The sequence below is a fragment of the Prosopis cineraria genome, unplaced genomic scaffold (assembly GCF_029017545.1).
Source record: "Prosopis cineraria cultivar Desert tree isolate PC_DT_omini unplaced genomic scaffold, ASM2901754v1 PC3, whole genome shotgun sequence".
NCBI classification, from domain to species: Eukaryota; Viridiplantae; Streptophyta; class Magnoliopsida; order Fabales; family Fabaceae; genus Prosopis; species Prosopis cineraria.
Window position 1 is genome coordinate 31340913 of NW_026555334.1, and position 17081 is coordinate 31357993.

Consider the following 17081-nt stretch of genomic DNA (forward strand, 5'->3'; position numbering starts at 1 on the left):
GGTTGTAAAACAATACTCTAGTTTATATTCATCACCTATAATGAACTTCATCATCCTTCATTCACTTATTTTTGTCTAACACTTTAAATTCATTCTCAGCATTCTCAAGACCAAATGATAAAACAATACCATAGTTATAGATTACCTAACATGAAACTTCCAAAAATTCAACTAACCATATAATACCTTAAAATCAACTTCTTAATAATGTTCAAGTTAAATCTCAACTAAATAGAATTTGAATCAGTCATGCTTCTCACCTTAATTAACAAGATTCAACAAAATGCATAATCAAGCAAAATTCTCCTAATAGGCATTTCACCGAACACCTTAAGAGCATTAATCCGTAAGCTAATATCAAACCTCTTCACATTCACTTCCATTTCCAAAAATTCTCTTAACATCAATATTTAAATAAATCAGCCTCCTAAGTTTTTTTTTTCTGATTAATCATAACTCAAGGAAATTAAATCTCCATCTCCCCCATTCCTCACGGCAGTAAGAAAAGGAAGTAACAGATTAAAATTTTTCATTATTTAAACACACTCACACAAAATGAACAAGGATCAGGGAGAGAAAGATTGGGCGCACTTGAAGTAAACATAAACAAAAAAACGGTGATGATGGCACAGGGGAAGAGGCAACCACCATTAAAAACTCATACAGCAACACACTAACTCCCATAACAGCATTAGTTTTAAAACCTGGTAAATGAAGCTTTTGAGCTCACCCATAACAGCTGTAACATCAAAGAAGGAGGCAATGCCTGAGGCTGCAAATTGAAGGCTCAAACAAACCTTCACCGGAAAAGCAGAGGAAGAAGAATGGTAGTGCACACAAAATCCTAATCTCCCTCACCGGAGATGTTGAGAACGAAGGAGGAAGATGAAATTTAAACACCCTCGCACGCTATCATCAGCCCACAGCAAAGATGAAACAAAGGAAGAGTTTTAACTGCTTAGCTCCACAGAGGCAAACAAGTGAAAGAGGGAAAAAGAAAGGATGGACTACTGGTGGTGGGGGTGATAATACCACGGCAAGATCGAGGGAAGTGCGACAGGAAGAAGAGAAGAGAGGAGCCAAATCATATATAAGCTCCCTGAATATGGCTCTGCAAAGCTGACCGAAAAGGGAAAGGAAAATTTAAGCAATGAAGCCCATTGAGAAAATTACAATAAACCCCTAGATATTTTTGTGGAGTTACAATAAGAACAAGGGTACATATGTAATTTCAAACTCTATCATTACTTTCTACTGTTCGAATGGCTGTGGAGGAGGAAAAGAATCTGATATTAATGAATAATTGAAAAAAATTACAAAAAGGACACAATGAAAATTATAAGAAAAGGTACAAATTTTTTTATAATTTAAAACAAAATAAAATCAAACTTTTATTCAATAGAATTCAAATTCTGAACTTTCAAAAAATTACTAACATAAATTCTATTAAATTACTTCTCTCCATATACTATAAAACTAATTTAAATGAAATATTAATTATAAAAAATTTATTAATTTATTATTTTTTAATTTTAAATTTAAGGTCATTACAATTAAAGTTAAGCTTCGAAGCACATAAGCCACAAGCCACAAGCAATGCCACATCTCTCTTGGTGAGATTTTTCATCTATCTCACTCTCAATTCATCTCCCTCTTAACTCATCTCCATTTTATTCTTAGCCTCATTCATTTCTCTCAAAATTAACTCAATCTTCTATCTATTTTTCATGAACATTGTTTGATTTTTGAACTTTGTTTGGTTGTAACAAGTATGTATGTAACAAAATTTCTAAGCACCTCTTTTTCCTTCCCTTTTTTTCGCTTGTATTTGATTGCTTAGATGCACATGTATGTAATTTGTTTAAAAACTTCTTTTCATATCATTTTTATTCCATTCATTATTGTTGATCTTGTATTTATTCTACTAGTTAGGGGATTCAATGGAACAATAATTGTGCATTGCTTTGGAGCTGTCCTTCTTAATGGGAGAAAATCATGACTCCTTTTATGTAATATCATCTTGTCTTAATTAATTAATTTTATAAAATTTTGCAATTTGGTAGCTATTCACTCACTCTTCACCTATCTTTCTTAAAGATTTAAAGCCTGAAAAGTAGGAATGCTATTTTTATCTTCTATTCAACCTACTTGAAATATGGTAGTCATTAAGTTATCATGGTATGTTGTGATGATTGCTCACTATGAAATCTACCCATGTTATGCCTAATTTTATTACTTTTCATTATCTAATTTTGGTGACTAAGAAGATTAATCATATAGTTTAATTTTTTCCTCCTCTTAGTACTAGGCATAAGATAAATCCTTCTTTGTTATGTGTGCAACCTTACAAGAATATTTTTAAAAAACAATTATATTAATGATCTTCTAATCAAATTGAAGGTGAGTGATAGAACTTCAAATGTGAAATTTCAATTCCAAGTAGGTATATTTGTCAAAACTCTTATGCATATCACATGTTCTATTGGATTTTTTTTGTATGTTCATCCATACTTCTTTAAAAAGCTTAGTATCACCTTGGCCACTCTTTTATTGAGAATTAAAAGCTTAGATTTACAAATGAAAAAGGGAGAAGTTGGAAATAAAGTTGTTGTCTCTAAAACAACAACTTAATATTACAAATAAAAAAAACTTAAATATGATATCAAATTTTTGATACAATCATTAGTATCAATTTAAATTTTTTGAATCATTCTTAGCTAATAATGGGTAAAATTCCAATAATTTTATTATTATTATTTTGATAAAATAAGTAAACCGTTTACTAATTATATAGTTAAATAGACTTAAAGTGAAAAATGAAATTCCTTATTTGAAATCAAATTATTGATTTTTTTATAGTTAATTCGAATAATATGAATCACTAAATAATAAATTAAGTTATATTGTAAATTGTATGTTTAATGTAAAGTCTTCCATTTCATCCGGACTTTACCAATTTATTTATACTTTATAATACAATATCAAAGTTATAGCCCTTAATTTATTTTTACAATGTGGGGTCTCAACTTTATAGCAAATAAGTTTAAATAACAAGGCTAATGGAAGCGTAAATACACTCCCAACAAACAAGATAAACAAGAAATCAATTCCCTTAAAATAGGGCCATGCGCTACGGTTAACACTACATGTACTACAGTATGTGGCATAGAGCAGCATGCTCTAGTTCAGTGTCATATGCCATGGCTTGTACACTATGTATCGTGACCTATGCATCAGATTTTGTTGTCACAACTGCACATTTGATATGAACTTCCGTCATGCGACATTTTCATACTCGATGTCCGATTGGAGTGATTCAAGTGCCTATACGAAGCTTATAATATAATCTATCTAATGAGATAAGTTTGGACACTATCTAATAGTTCGATTAAAGATTTGACACCCAGTGTAACATCCTAAAATTTTAAGACTCGGATTTATAGAAATAAAATAAAATAAAATATTTATAATTAAATTAAAATTTAGAATAATTTGATAGAGGTCTAGAGTTTGAATTTTACTAAGCAAAAATTTGGTTTTATTTAATTTTTAACTATGGGAAAAATTACCAAAGTTGACCCGAGCTTTTATACAATAAAAAAAATGTTGGGCCATTTCTTGTAATTTTCCCCAAAATTTTTGACCAGCAATTTAAAGACCAAAACTGACGCAGAAAATGCAAAAACTAAATTGAAAAGGAAAGGAAAGGAAATGCACGAGAGGGAGAGAGGAAGAAGAGAAGAGAAAGGGGGGAGTTAGGCTTGGATCTAGGAGTCTTTGCGACCGTTGCGAGCTCGGTTATATGATAGGTAAACTCCCTACTTCAATCCTCTTCTCTTTCTCTTGATTTTCTTCAACTTTTGGAAGAGGAAATTTTTAGATTTTGATCCTAAAGGCTTTATTCTTATAAGCTTTTGTATCTTTGGATCTTAGGGAGCATGTTTTGAGTTTCTATATAGTGATCTAATGTTTTGAGTGAATAATTGGATGAAAAGAGGTGTTTTAAGCACAAAATAAACCCTGAGAAATTGGGTTTTTGCTCCTCAATGGTTTAAGCCTATTGATTTAGTTATAATTTTGCTATTCGAGCCCAATAAGATTTAAATTAAGGTTTGGTTTTCATTATAAGGGCTAATGGTAAAAGTTGGTGGCACTAAGTAAAGATTTTTAATTGATTAAAAAATTATATAAATTGAAAATTAGCCTAGTGATGGCTAATAAATGGTTTTGGTGGTTAAGTGATACTATGTGAATGGTTGGTTTAATATATGGACCATTGGGATGGATTATGGCTCATAGACCCAAGTTGTGTGGTATGAGTTATAGTCTTCATTAATGCTATTTGATATGATAAGTGATGTGAATCACTTATATGTTGTAGCAATTGTTGGTGAAATTTGTTCAGAAGTTAAGGAACAAGCTGAGCCCTATTTTGTACAAGGGGAACCCTTTTGGTATTAAAGGGTTGAGGTAACAGGGAAATTTATATTTTTTATTACTTTGTTTTAGCTATTTTTGAATAAATATTACTAGTTATCATGCATTACATGTTTTAAAAGATTAAATGTGCTTTATAAGGGGTTATGAGATACTACTTTGATTATAGTGCAAATATGTTTTCTAATTGTTTAATAACAATGTTTTTATGGAAATGAGATTTATAAATATTATACTAACTTTAGAGTGTTGAATGGTCAATACTCAGGAAAGGTAGATAAGAGTAAAAGGCATGATCTCGGTGGGAGTTCACTAATGAGAAGGTGTGGATTTTTAATATTCTATGGCACACTATCAGTACTCAGTGTTGTCTTATGTATTGTGGGCTCAGTGCACTAAAGTGGTTAGTGTATTGAGTGTTCGACACCTCTCAGTGGGGGAGGGAATCTAACATATGAAGTGTGAGGTTGAGTGCCTAAGCTAAGGTAGCCCTCACATGGAAAGTAAGTTGGGATGGCTCTGTGAGGGAGTTAGCTTCAACTGCTTAGGATTCACGTCGAAGGGGCATAAAAGGTTCGGTGGATTAGATCATGCCTTAGATTACGTTTTGTGCCTGTGGAGGTATAAGTAGGTATAAGGTTTACCTGCGAGTTAAAGAGTGCCAGGAGGCATTCTGTTGGTCATGAAAGGCCATACCGGCCTAGGTCATGCATTCATGCATTTTAAATGGCTAAATTATATACTATGTTGAATTTATTATTCGTTTATTTGATTATGGCCTACTTTGTAATAATCAATGTAGATTTCACTGTTACTGAAACTGTGGTTGTCTCACCCCTTTTTTTTCAATATTCTAGATCTAGGCGAAGGATCTAGTGGTGGACGGGGAAAGGAGCAAAGCTAGGGGTTTGCTTGTGATTTGTAAAGAACTGCAACCCCTTTCTTTTGAGTAAATATATTGTAATGTATTTAGGATTAGGGTGGCAGTAGGATATGATTATGTATGTGTGTGTGAATATGTGTGGATTGTGTGCTTGTGTATGAATTTTTGTCTGTTTATAGACTTATGGCTAGGAAACTTAGTTATGGTGTGTGGTTTTGATGGATTTACTTAGTAGACCAAATTTCTATTACAAGCAGATATTTATTTTGATATGTGTGTGTGTGTGTGTGTGATTCTATAAGCAATTGCAAAGTAGTTGCATTGCAAATGGTGTGCTATGGGCAAACATACATCTTGGATAGAGAGAGTGGGTGCGTGGGCCCCACAAAGAGATCTGAGCCAAGTGAAAGTGTTTAATATATGTATTTATATAAATACATGATATTTGGATTGATTTGTGACCACTCTTGTATGATTTGTGCATTTTGGGGGTTTAGGGTCCATTTTAGGAAATGACACCCGGGTGGTCAAATTTTGATGTATGGGAGTTTTCCATCATTTGAATGTTCTATCAGGTATTTTTAGTCTTATTTGACGTGTCCAAAGTGTTCCCACAGGTTTGTGACCATTAGGATGAGATTTGGACAATTTTGAAAATGGTTTTTACCAAAAAGCTGCACTTTTGTATCCGGGTGTCCAAATCTTAATCCGACCGTTGGATCTTTTTGAAATTTGATATACTTATAGTACCCTTTGAATGTGACGTGTGAGCTTTAAAATTACTTTGATCGGAGGTCGAATGACGAAACAGTGCCTTCTGGAGGTTGGCCCAGGAGGGCTGTCATGACAGCATTTTTTTATTTCACTTTCGTCTAGCTTGCTTTCGCGTGCTATAGGTAGAACTTATAAATTTTTTTAAAAGGCTTTAAATGTTTACTTTGTAATTGTATATTTGCTTAGTGATTTAAATGGTTTGTTTCCTAAGTTGGTTTTAGGATTAATTCCTTAACCACACTTAGTTTATTTGAATTGTGTGATTTTTGGATAACACTCGAGAAAGTGTTACACCCAGGGTGTAAAAAGCTGCTTTTCTTTCAAAATTTGGCACCCTAAGTATTCAATTCTCATTCCTTATCCTATTAGATCATTTTGAGCCTTAAACTAAGTCTAAAAGGACCACATGCACTTAATTGACACAATATATCACATATATCACATCATATATATAATTTGACTTCTCAGTACCACTTTACACACTTATAGTCTTATATAAGGCTTCACACATAATCACATACATATATCCACACTTGTTTCACTTTTACACCTCTGATTTATACATATGGGGCTAAACCTCACTATATAGTCAGGAATTTCAAATATACTTGACTCATACAAATGGAGTCAGGTTTCACTATTTGGTCAAAATCTATACATACAAACATATTTTCACATCACAATTTCATATAGTTAGTAGAACAAGTTATACAACATAATATAAATTTGTTTGGATTGCATCTAGGTTACCTATATATTCATTACTGTGATACACTCAGTAAGATACAATACTAAATACACAAGCAAGTTCTCAAACAACATAATCATATAAACACATTCATAAACTTATGTATCCTAGTTGGTAACTAAAATATTTAACAACATTATTATACATTCATTATATACAATGGCAGTTATACTACTATTAAATGAGGCGACTCTTTCCTTACCTCCTTTCTTAGCCTTCTTGTGCTCTCTTTATCTGTATATAAAGGTAACGGAGTGAGACATACATCCCAGTAACTTGGATAAATTCTAAATACCAGTTAGTAAGTAAAATCATAAATAAGGGATAAAGTAGCATCATTTCAATAAAACAATATATATATATATATATATATGTATATATATTTTCATACACATAACATTATTCTCATTCAATACTATGCTCATGCACTCTCAATTCCTAATAGCGGAGCAAGCTTAACTCTCAGACCAGGACTTCTAGCCTTACACGAAATAAGGCCCACCAAACCACTATCTCAGACCGGGTATCATCAATATGGGTGGCCTCCTGAGTTCCCATTGGCAGAGTATACTCAACACTTAGATTGTCAAGATTTCCTAGCCTTACACAGAGTAGGGCTATGACCTCCTACCCTAGTCTAGGGTACACTCATAGATCATTCGCCTAAATCCTTCCTGGTAGAGCAAGCTTTATGCTCAAGACTTTCAGGACTTCATAACCTTACACAGAGTAGGGTTATGACTCCTTAACCGAGTCTAGGATACAATCATGGATGCAGATGTTTATACCTCTTTGCATACATTTCAAACATCACTCACACATCCTACATGTACATTTCTTTTACAATATTGTTACTCTATCAGTTCATAAAACACAATGCACATAATTTATGAAATACTTGTAAATGATTTCGCAAACTAACAAGTAAAAGGATTACTCTAGTTACTTTTTATCCTTTTCACTAAGGGTTACAGTTCACACAATTAACTCCTAAAGGTGTAGATTCCCATGAACAACTTTTCTAATACTTAATCTATATAAGTAACATTCCTCAATCAATTCACAACATTCAGCACAAGTATTAATTTAGTTGAGCTAAATTCCTTAATATATAAAACAACTCAATTAACACCTTTTAATTTATACAATACATTATCTATAGTCATTTGTATTTTAGACTATCCAAATGACCAAGACATTCCTCTTCCTTAATTTTTTATCCTTTTTTCCTATTTTCACCTAATAACTTAGGTTAATTATATCCATATCCTTAAGGTTCAACTATTAGACTTCAGACCAGTTACAAAACCTTAGTTTCGCACTGAAAGCCCTTTTTAAACCTTTTCTTTAGATTTTAAATCCTTAAAACTCCATAATTCAATTTCTATACCGACTAAACTTAGAGAAATTAGGGTATAAATGTAGTATAGGGTAGTACAAAATTTACCCAATAAATCACTGGTTGAAGCAAACTCCCAAACCTTGGATATTTGATGCCTTAGCAAAGATGAACTTCCTCTCCCTCTTAGATGCATTTTTCCTTTCTTTCTCTTTTGGTTTCACAAGCTAAGAACATCAGCTTTAAGCAAAATCTATACTATGCACTGCAACGCAAGCAGCATATGCTGCAGCACATGACACAGTGAGGCTAATCTCACTGATACTCGCACGTTTCATCCTAACTTACCATTCCACTGTTTGATTCTACTAATACACCATGTATATAAAATAAAATATCAATCCATCATCTAAAACTATAATCAATCCACTAATTACTAATCTGCCCTTAATTAGTTTTCTAGATTGAAATTTAGGATGTTACATTTAAATTACTATCCCTAAAGCTAGAACCTTATGAAAAAATTATATAAAATGATAGACAGATACCTAACACGACTCATGCCTCTTCTTGCAAGACATAACTAATAGCTTTTGGATTTCTCTTTCCCATATTGCTACAAATTCTTTATAGTTTATCATTCCATCCAGTGCACACATGGTAAATTTTAACTTCTTCGCACTGAAGCCAATATTTACATGTTTATTTATTTATGTATTTTTAATAAATTAGTTTGTTCATAAGTTGTGAAAAATGTAACATCACTTATTTCTATATATTTTATCAATTCATTTGACACCCTTGTATGGCATGGGCCACATACTAGTTTTATTAAAAAAAATCAAAACAAATAATTTTGTTAAAATAAAATAAAGTAACCTATAAGAAATCAAGTTAACTAACATTAATGAAAGACCAAAGGCAAAAATAAAAATATTAGCATGATCTGTTTTATAACAAGAACCCTTTCATTATGTTATTATACTTTTTTCAAAGGGTTAAGGGGGAAAATGGTATGAAAGTTTTCTAAAAGGAGTAGTGGATAGTATTTTTGATTGCCTTCTAATACACGAGGGTATAGCCTTATCCTATAGTTTGTCGAGGGGCTATCCTATAGTTTGTTGAGATATTAGAACTTAGCTATCTCTATTAGTTTATCAATGAGGTTAGCTTAAGGTATATGACACCCCATAGATTTGAGAGTAGGAGAAGTTGTAATGTTCACATTAACATTACTAGGACAACACTCACACATCGTTATGATAACTAGGATTAAATAAAATCCTCTAAAGAAATTACCACAACTCAAGGGTTTAAAGATAATTAGTTTAAAACATTGGGATCCCAAGAAAACCATTTTATTTTAAAATATTTTTGAGCTCAAACCATAGTTAAAAATAAATTTAGAACAAGTACGGAAGCATGGTAGACACATCATGTCAAAATTAGGCTAAAAATGCCATTTTTCAATGAATACTGGTTTGTCTGTCGCAGCGCAAGCTGCACCTGTCGTAGTGGATGGCACAGAGGGATGAATCCCTCGAAGGCCTCTTGTGCCACGGTGTAACAATCATACGCTACAACACGCACCTGCTGTCATGACAGCAGATTGTTGTCATGGCTTCTCTTTGAACTTTTGGAGCACGCCGTTTTGCTATTTGACATTTGATTTGAGTGATTCAAGTGTCCACACAAAGTCTTTGAGCCCTCTAGCTAATGGCACTGGTATCACACTCAAACAATCATCCATTTAAAAGATGGATACTCAACCTAAAATGATTTGTTTCCATAACAAAACACATACTATGATATCCAACTCATAATACCAAATGTCATTAGCCCCAGAGACACTTTGACCACCTTAAATGGACCACACAACATATAAAAATTCAATCATAACAACTTAATTGAGCATTTTCATTCAAAATGATCATTGAAACCCCAATTCACAACAACATGAAGGGGTGGATAAATTCTAACATATATGTCACTTGGTTATTTTGGCACACAAAATACTTAAAATATATATATCACATGTAAGCAACTTAGCCAAGCACATACTTAATCTATATCATCAATCTTGGACAAAGATATACACTCTTATTATAAGATTCACATAAGTAATATCCAAATAATGTCATGTTCCTAAGTTGGCAATATTTAGTGACAATATTCATTATAATACCCAAAAAGAGAAAGGGAAGAGCTATACAATGATGCTCTTCACTCTTCAAATACCCCTTCCTTCCCCTTGCCCCTACCGGAGCCCTCACCTGTAAAATTTAACCACACGGTGAGATAAACATCTTAATAACCAATATAGTTCATTAAATGTTTATTACCATAAATAACCATGAAAAAGTATCAACACTATAGTAATAACAAGTATATTATAATTATGAGATAAGTGTATCTTTTCACAATAAAGCGCATAGTTTTACACTAGTATGATCATCTAACCACTGAACCTCTAATGCTCCGCAGCATGAAATCATAGGCTCTTCTGGATCAACTGCTTGTTGACCTAAGCACACTTTCGGTGGTAGAAATACATGACCAAAGGTAATCTAACCTGCACCGAATGTCAAATGATATTAGCTCGACCATATAAATTTTTTACTCACATATCTTTACACATACATATCCCCACATATCTCGGGTAAACTCCCACCCTCTATGATCATGCTTTTTTATAATTTCTACTACTTTTCATCACATTTCCACATCACAAACTTATATACATAGTATATACTTTTCAATTAAAATCAATAACCATTTACAAAATCAATTTTTCATGCTAAAATCATTTACAATGTCAAATTATGCACAAAACTCTTTAAAACCACAACTTTATCATTAGTAATTACTTCTACACAGTTATAATAGTTAATAAACATAATAAACTATATGGTTACCTTAACCCTTTGTCACACAAAAAGATTACTATGGTTCAACGTTCGCTCTACATGTTCTATACACACGATATGGCCCAAGAAATGCTCAATCTACACCAATAATTGATAATCGTCAATTATCACTCCAGATAACTCTAAATTCTTTAGGTTCTAAGTGTTTAAAATACTCAAATTCCTTTTCTAACAATATCAACCATTCTTACACACTCTAACTTCCTATTAAACATTCTAACATACTAAATTCTCTAATCAATATCCCACATTGTCTCAAAATCCTCAAATTATACTTAGGGTTCGTCCAAACCCTTACCAAAAATTCTCAATCACTAAAAAACTCATAAACTTAAGGTTAAAAGCTTGATTTAACTCTCTAAAATCTTAAAGAAACTAATGGGTTTGGTCTAAACCTAAAGGAACTAAAATTAAAGCCCTCATTACCCCAAATGTTTAAATTTTTGCATAAAAGAGAGAGAAGAGGGAATGTACAACTTACCCAATGGTGATTCAAGCTCCAAATGCCCTCAAAGTAGCTTAGGGATCATGCCATAGCAATCCATAAGCTCTCCTCTGTCACTTTCTCGTTATCTTTCTTTTTCTCATTTGTTTTTTGAGTCTGATTCCTAATCTGATAAGTGCTAATTTTGCACGTGCACCACAATACATCGACACACTCGCTGCCGTGTATGGCACAAAAAAACCTACAAAATTTTAAACTTTCTTCTATGCTATGGCCCACTTGAACATCAATCTAGCCCTCTTCTAAGACTGTCCAAGGATCTAAAAATTATATTAGTCTCCATAACCCTCGTTAAATCAATAATTTATTAAAATTGACTAAATTACCCTTAAAAACATTGATAATTACTAATGAAAAAACTTAGGTTGTTACAGAAGCCGTGGTCCAAAAGTGAGTCCTATGATCTTTGACTGGGTTACACCTTACAATTGGTGAGCTTGGGCAGTCCAGTTACATAGATGAAGCCCTGTTTGATATTATATCTCACGATTTCAATTGGAGGAAATATGGAGGGTATAAGGATGGTTTACTCATGCATATGTGCTTATATGACGTGTCATATGATTGTTTAAGTTTGTGACAAGTCGTGATAATAAATTGAGTTGTTGTCATATATCTGTGTGTCTTGTGGCAATGTACTGTGTGATTTAAGATGAAAATTATGAACATGAATTAAATATAGAATGACAATTTAGTGTTACATGCAATAGTATTTATATTTTAAGAAAATCAACTTCAATTATGTGTATTTATTCAATTCACATACAACTACATAGGGTAAGCGTACTTTGCTTATTGAGTGGCTAGACTCACCCCTCTCCTTTAATATTTTACATGCCTTAGATCTAGTGCAGAAAGAGAAAAGGCTCTCGAGGCTTAGGATTCTGTGTATTCTTGTCGTAATGCTTATTTATTCATCTATTTTATGTAACAGTTTAATTATTGCCAATTAAGATGTATTTTTTTACACTTGCACTATATAATTGTTATGATGTTTAGAAGGTATTTTAGGCCCTGAGATATTGATTATGATAATCATAAATATTGATAGGGCCAAAATGCTAGTGCAAGTATAACAAGGTTGTTTTAAACATGATATGGATGATTTTTGATGAAATGCAATGTAAAAACCTCTCCTTTAAATTTTTGGTGTAAAAAGGGGTTGAAGGGTGAAAATGTGATATAGTGATATATATGTGCATGTAGTATGTTGTATAGGTAATCCTTGATCTAACGAATATGGTCTAGGTGTTAGAAATAACTTTTTGGCACTCGTATAGAGGTTTGGACATCCTTTATTATGCAAATTTGTGAAAAGTTGTGAAAATGTGTTTAGGTGTTTAACTTCCTATGTGACTTGATTTAAAAGTGAAACTAGTGCTATTAGTTATTTTATGAAAAGAGCTTTCTATAGACACTTAGATTTTCTCATTTGGACATCGAACAGAAAAATAGAGCATGCTAGAAGTTGTTAGGTTTATTATCAAAATGATAACACAGTTTGCTATCAAAACGTGCAACACACCGTGGCATGAAATATCTCCCTCATCTAATCACCATTTAATCTAAAAGCCAAGGTAATTAAGAGATTAACCTATAAAGAGATTACCAAGTTTGTAATTTGAATGACAGGATCCTAATTTTTCATAATTTAGAATAAGTCAAAACCATCCATTAGACCCTTAATTAGAGTGAAATAATGTTACAAAAGCATGAGATACCTCAGAAGAGTGAAATGAGTTAAAAAAAATTGAAAATCTCAAGATTCTAAAAATAGAGTAGTGTGTCAAGTGGTGCATTACACGTTTGACAGCAAACCCGACTAACTTCCAGTGTGCCCCATTTCTCCATATGATGTCCGAATGAAATGATCTAGGTGTCTAAGAAATGATCTTTTCATAACCTGGCTAATAACATAAGTTTCACTTCCAAATCGAGTTATACCAAGAAGTTAGACATCTAAATATATTTTCACAACTTTTCTAAACTTTCTCAACAAAAGGATGTCTAAAACCCTATACAAGTGCCAAAAATCATTCATAATATTTAAACCATATTCATTAGATCAACAGTACAACACACCACATGCACATATATACCACTATTTCATAAAAAATCATCCATATGATGTTTCAAACAACCTTTCTATACTTGTACTAGTATTTTAACCCTTTAACATTTACAATTATCATAAATAACATCTCAGGGACCAAAATACACTCCAAACATCATAAACAACAATAGAGTACAAGTGCAAATTAAATGCATCTTAATTGACAATATTTCATCTATTATACAAAATAAATGAATTATAGAGGCATTACAGTAGAAATGCATAGATTGCTAAGCCTTCAGAGCCTTTTTCCTTTCTATACTAGAGCTAGAGCCTATAAAATATTGAAAGAGAGGAGTGAATTTAGCCACTCAATAACTAAGGCACGCCTACGCTATGCAGTTATATATCAATTGAATAAATACATAAAATGGAGTTGATTTTCTTAAAATATAAACACAACACATGTTACACAAATTGTCATTACTTAATTGAACTCATTCTCATAATTCCGATATCATTCTCATCTTAATCACATGATACATTATCATAAGACACATAGGCATGTGACAATGACCTAATTTATTATCACGACTTGTCACAAACTTAAACAGCCATGTGACATATCATAAAAACACATATGCATCATCAAACTATCTTATACACTCCTTATTTCCTCCAACTAAAATCATGGGATGTAACATCAAATAGGGCTATACTCGAGTGACTGGACTACCTAAACTCATCAATTGTGAGGCATAACCTGACCAAAGATCATAAGACTCACTCTTAGACTATAGCTCCCCCCACTCTCAAATATTTAGGGTGTTGTATACCTTAAACTAATCTCCTTAATAAACTGGTAAAAATAGCTAGGTTCTAGTCCCTTTACAAACTATAGGACAAGGTTATATCTTCATGCACTAGAAGGCAACCAAAACTGCCATATGGATTTAACCACTCCTTTCTCTAGGAAAACTCCTACTAACTGATCATGCTATGTACAATGCTCACTCATTTCATAATTTTATTTATTCATTATTAACACATTGGGTACATAATAATACACTACCTAAGTGAGCATCAATCTTATTATCACATTTACCACATATAACTATCATTTTTCAATCTTAGTACAATTATCTTTAACCTATTATACTTAACCACAATTCAAATCTATCATATCAATCATCAATTATTCATTCCAATACCACATTATAGTTTAAAATTCATTTCCACATCTTTAGTTTATAACAAGTAAACATACTATCTCATGTTTCATAACATGTGTACACATTCACAAACACAATTGTATATGACAATACACACATTTCACATTACAATGCAATTAACAAATCACTACCTAAGATAGGATTTTCCCTGGTTATCTCAAACTTTTGAAAGGTCAAAAGCTTTACCCCTAAATAATTTGCTTTCAAGCTTGATTTCTCAAGCCAAAATGGTACTTGAATGGTTAATCTATAATTAAATTAAATCTAAACTCATCACTATTGTCAAAACATATTTGCTCTCTCATTTTCTACTTCTAGAACATCCAATGCCCATATTTTCATGTTTATCCCTACCCTTTTAGTATCATAACTCTTTTTAGCTCCCAATACCATAAATGAGTCATTAAACCTTCATTAATGGCATTACAACTCCTCCAACAACCTTAGTAATGTTATTTTTGAATATTAATGACATTCACCAACTAAAAATGTCAAAACCCATAATCTATAGATTTAAATACTCTAAACGACTTCTATTAACTCCATTTGATTAATGGGTTTGAACCCATAACTTATATAGATAGAAGATTATCTCCTATTATCAAACCCTAATAAAAAACCTTAAGAAAATGGAAGAGATAGGGAGATTAAGCCTTAAGGAACTTACCTTAGGTGTTTTCTAGCACTAAAATACTCCCAAACCATCAATGTGACAAACTCTAGTAGAGTAAGGATAAGCTCCTCCATTTTCCTTTTCTTTCTCTTCTATTTTTTGTCTTAGTTTGTTATCAATATATTAGAATTTTTAATCACATTAGCATGTGTCGCGGCACATGTCATAAAGAGGATCTTCCTTCTTTGTTGCCATCTATGCACCATGACGGATGTGTTACACGCTGCGATATTTGGCATAGAAATAATTCTTCACGTTTTTCTCCTTCTTTGATGCCCAGGTAGCTCGTCTTTACTTTGGATCCATAAATCACAATGATTACATTTATTAGACCTCTTTGGCTACACATCATATCAAATCACTAAATTACCATAATTACACTTAATTAATTCCTTAATAATCTAAGGATTAAAATTTGAGATGTTATACGGTGCATGACATCTACACTGTAGTGCGTGGCATAGAGAGTAGTAAGCTATGGTATATGGTGCACAAGCTATGGCATACTGCTTTATTTTATTTTTTTTTTTGGCTTTTGATATTTTTTAACTGTTTTCAATTCTTTTCACTCCTTTAAGGTATCCTATGCTTCTGAAACATTATTTTACTCCAATGAAAAGTTCAATAAATGATTCTAATTTGTTTTAAACTATGAAAGCATGGGATCACATCATTTTAAATTATAAAGTTGGTAATGTCTTGTGGGTTAATCCCTTGATTACCTTGGCTTTTGGATTATATGGTGATTAGATAAGGGAGATATTTCAACTTGTTATCAAGCTTTACAACATTTGTCATTGCTATCAAGCACAAGTATACTGCTAGAACTAGGACTACTTCCATCGTTGAGGTATATCACTGTGATAAAGACATAAGGAAGAAGAGTATGTATAGTTAGGCATTATTCACACAATGGATGTTTTCTAATACCATTGGATACCTTATTTGTTTTCTCTTGTCCTCTTCTTCTTCATGGTTATTGAGTACACCCTTCAGATAGTGCCCTCGTCCTCACTGCCATTTGATTTAGGCTTCATCACTACCCAGTCCCTTTACTAGTTCCTTCAATCATCGCCTTAGCTTAACACTCTCTTCATTATCCTTAATATAGGATGTCATTCCCTCTAAGTATCATATATGAATGAATATTCGTCCCCTCATTGTTTGTTAAATGACATTTTAGAATCAAATCACCTTTCTTGCTCTTTATTTTCTTGTGAATCCAAAAGAAAAGAATAGCCACAATTTTGAAATGCCATTTTAGTATAGGCAAATAAGTATACATGCAATTTATTGAATGTCATTGAGTGAAAAAATATATAGGGTTATTAGAAGGAGAGATTTGAGGATTATAAAATGGTAAATTGAGACTGAAAGTAACAATGGTTTGTCTAAATCGTGTAAACATATCAAATTCCATTTTCCAATGTCACCAACAAAAATATAATGCTTTATGAAAAGTGCAAGATGTATTTTGGAAGTTGGAATCATACATGGTGGGCTCTAATTC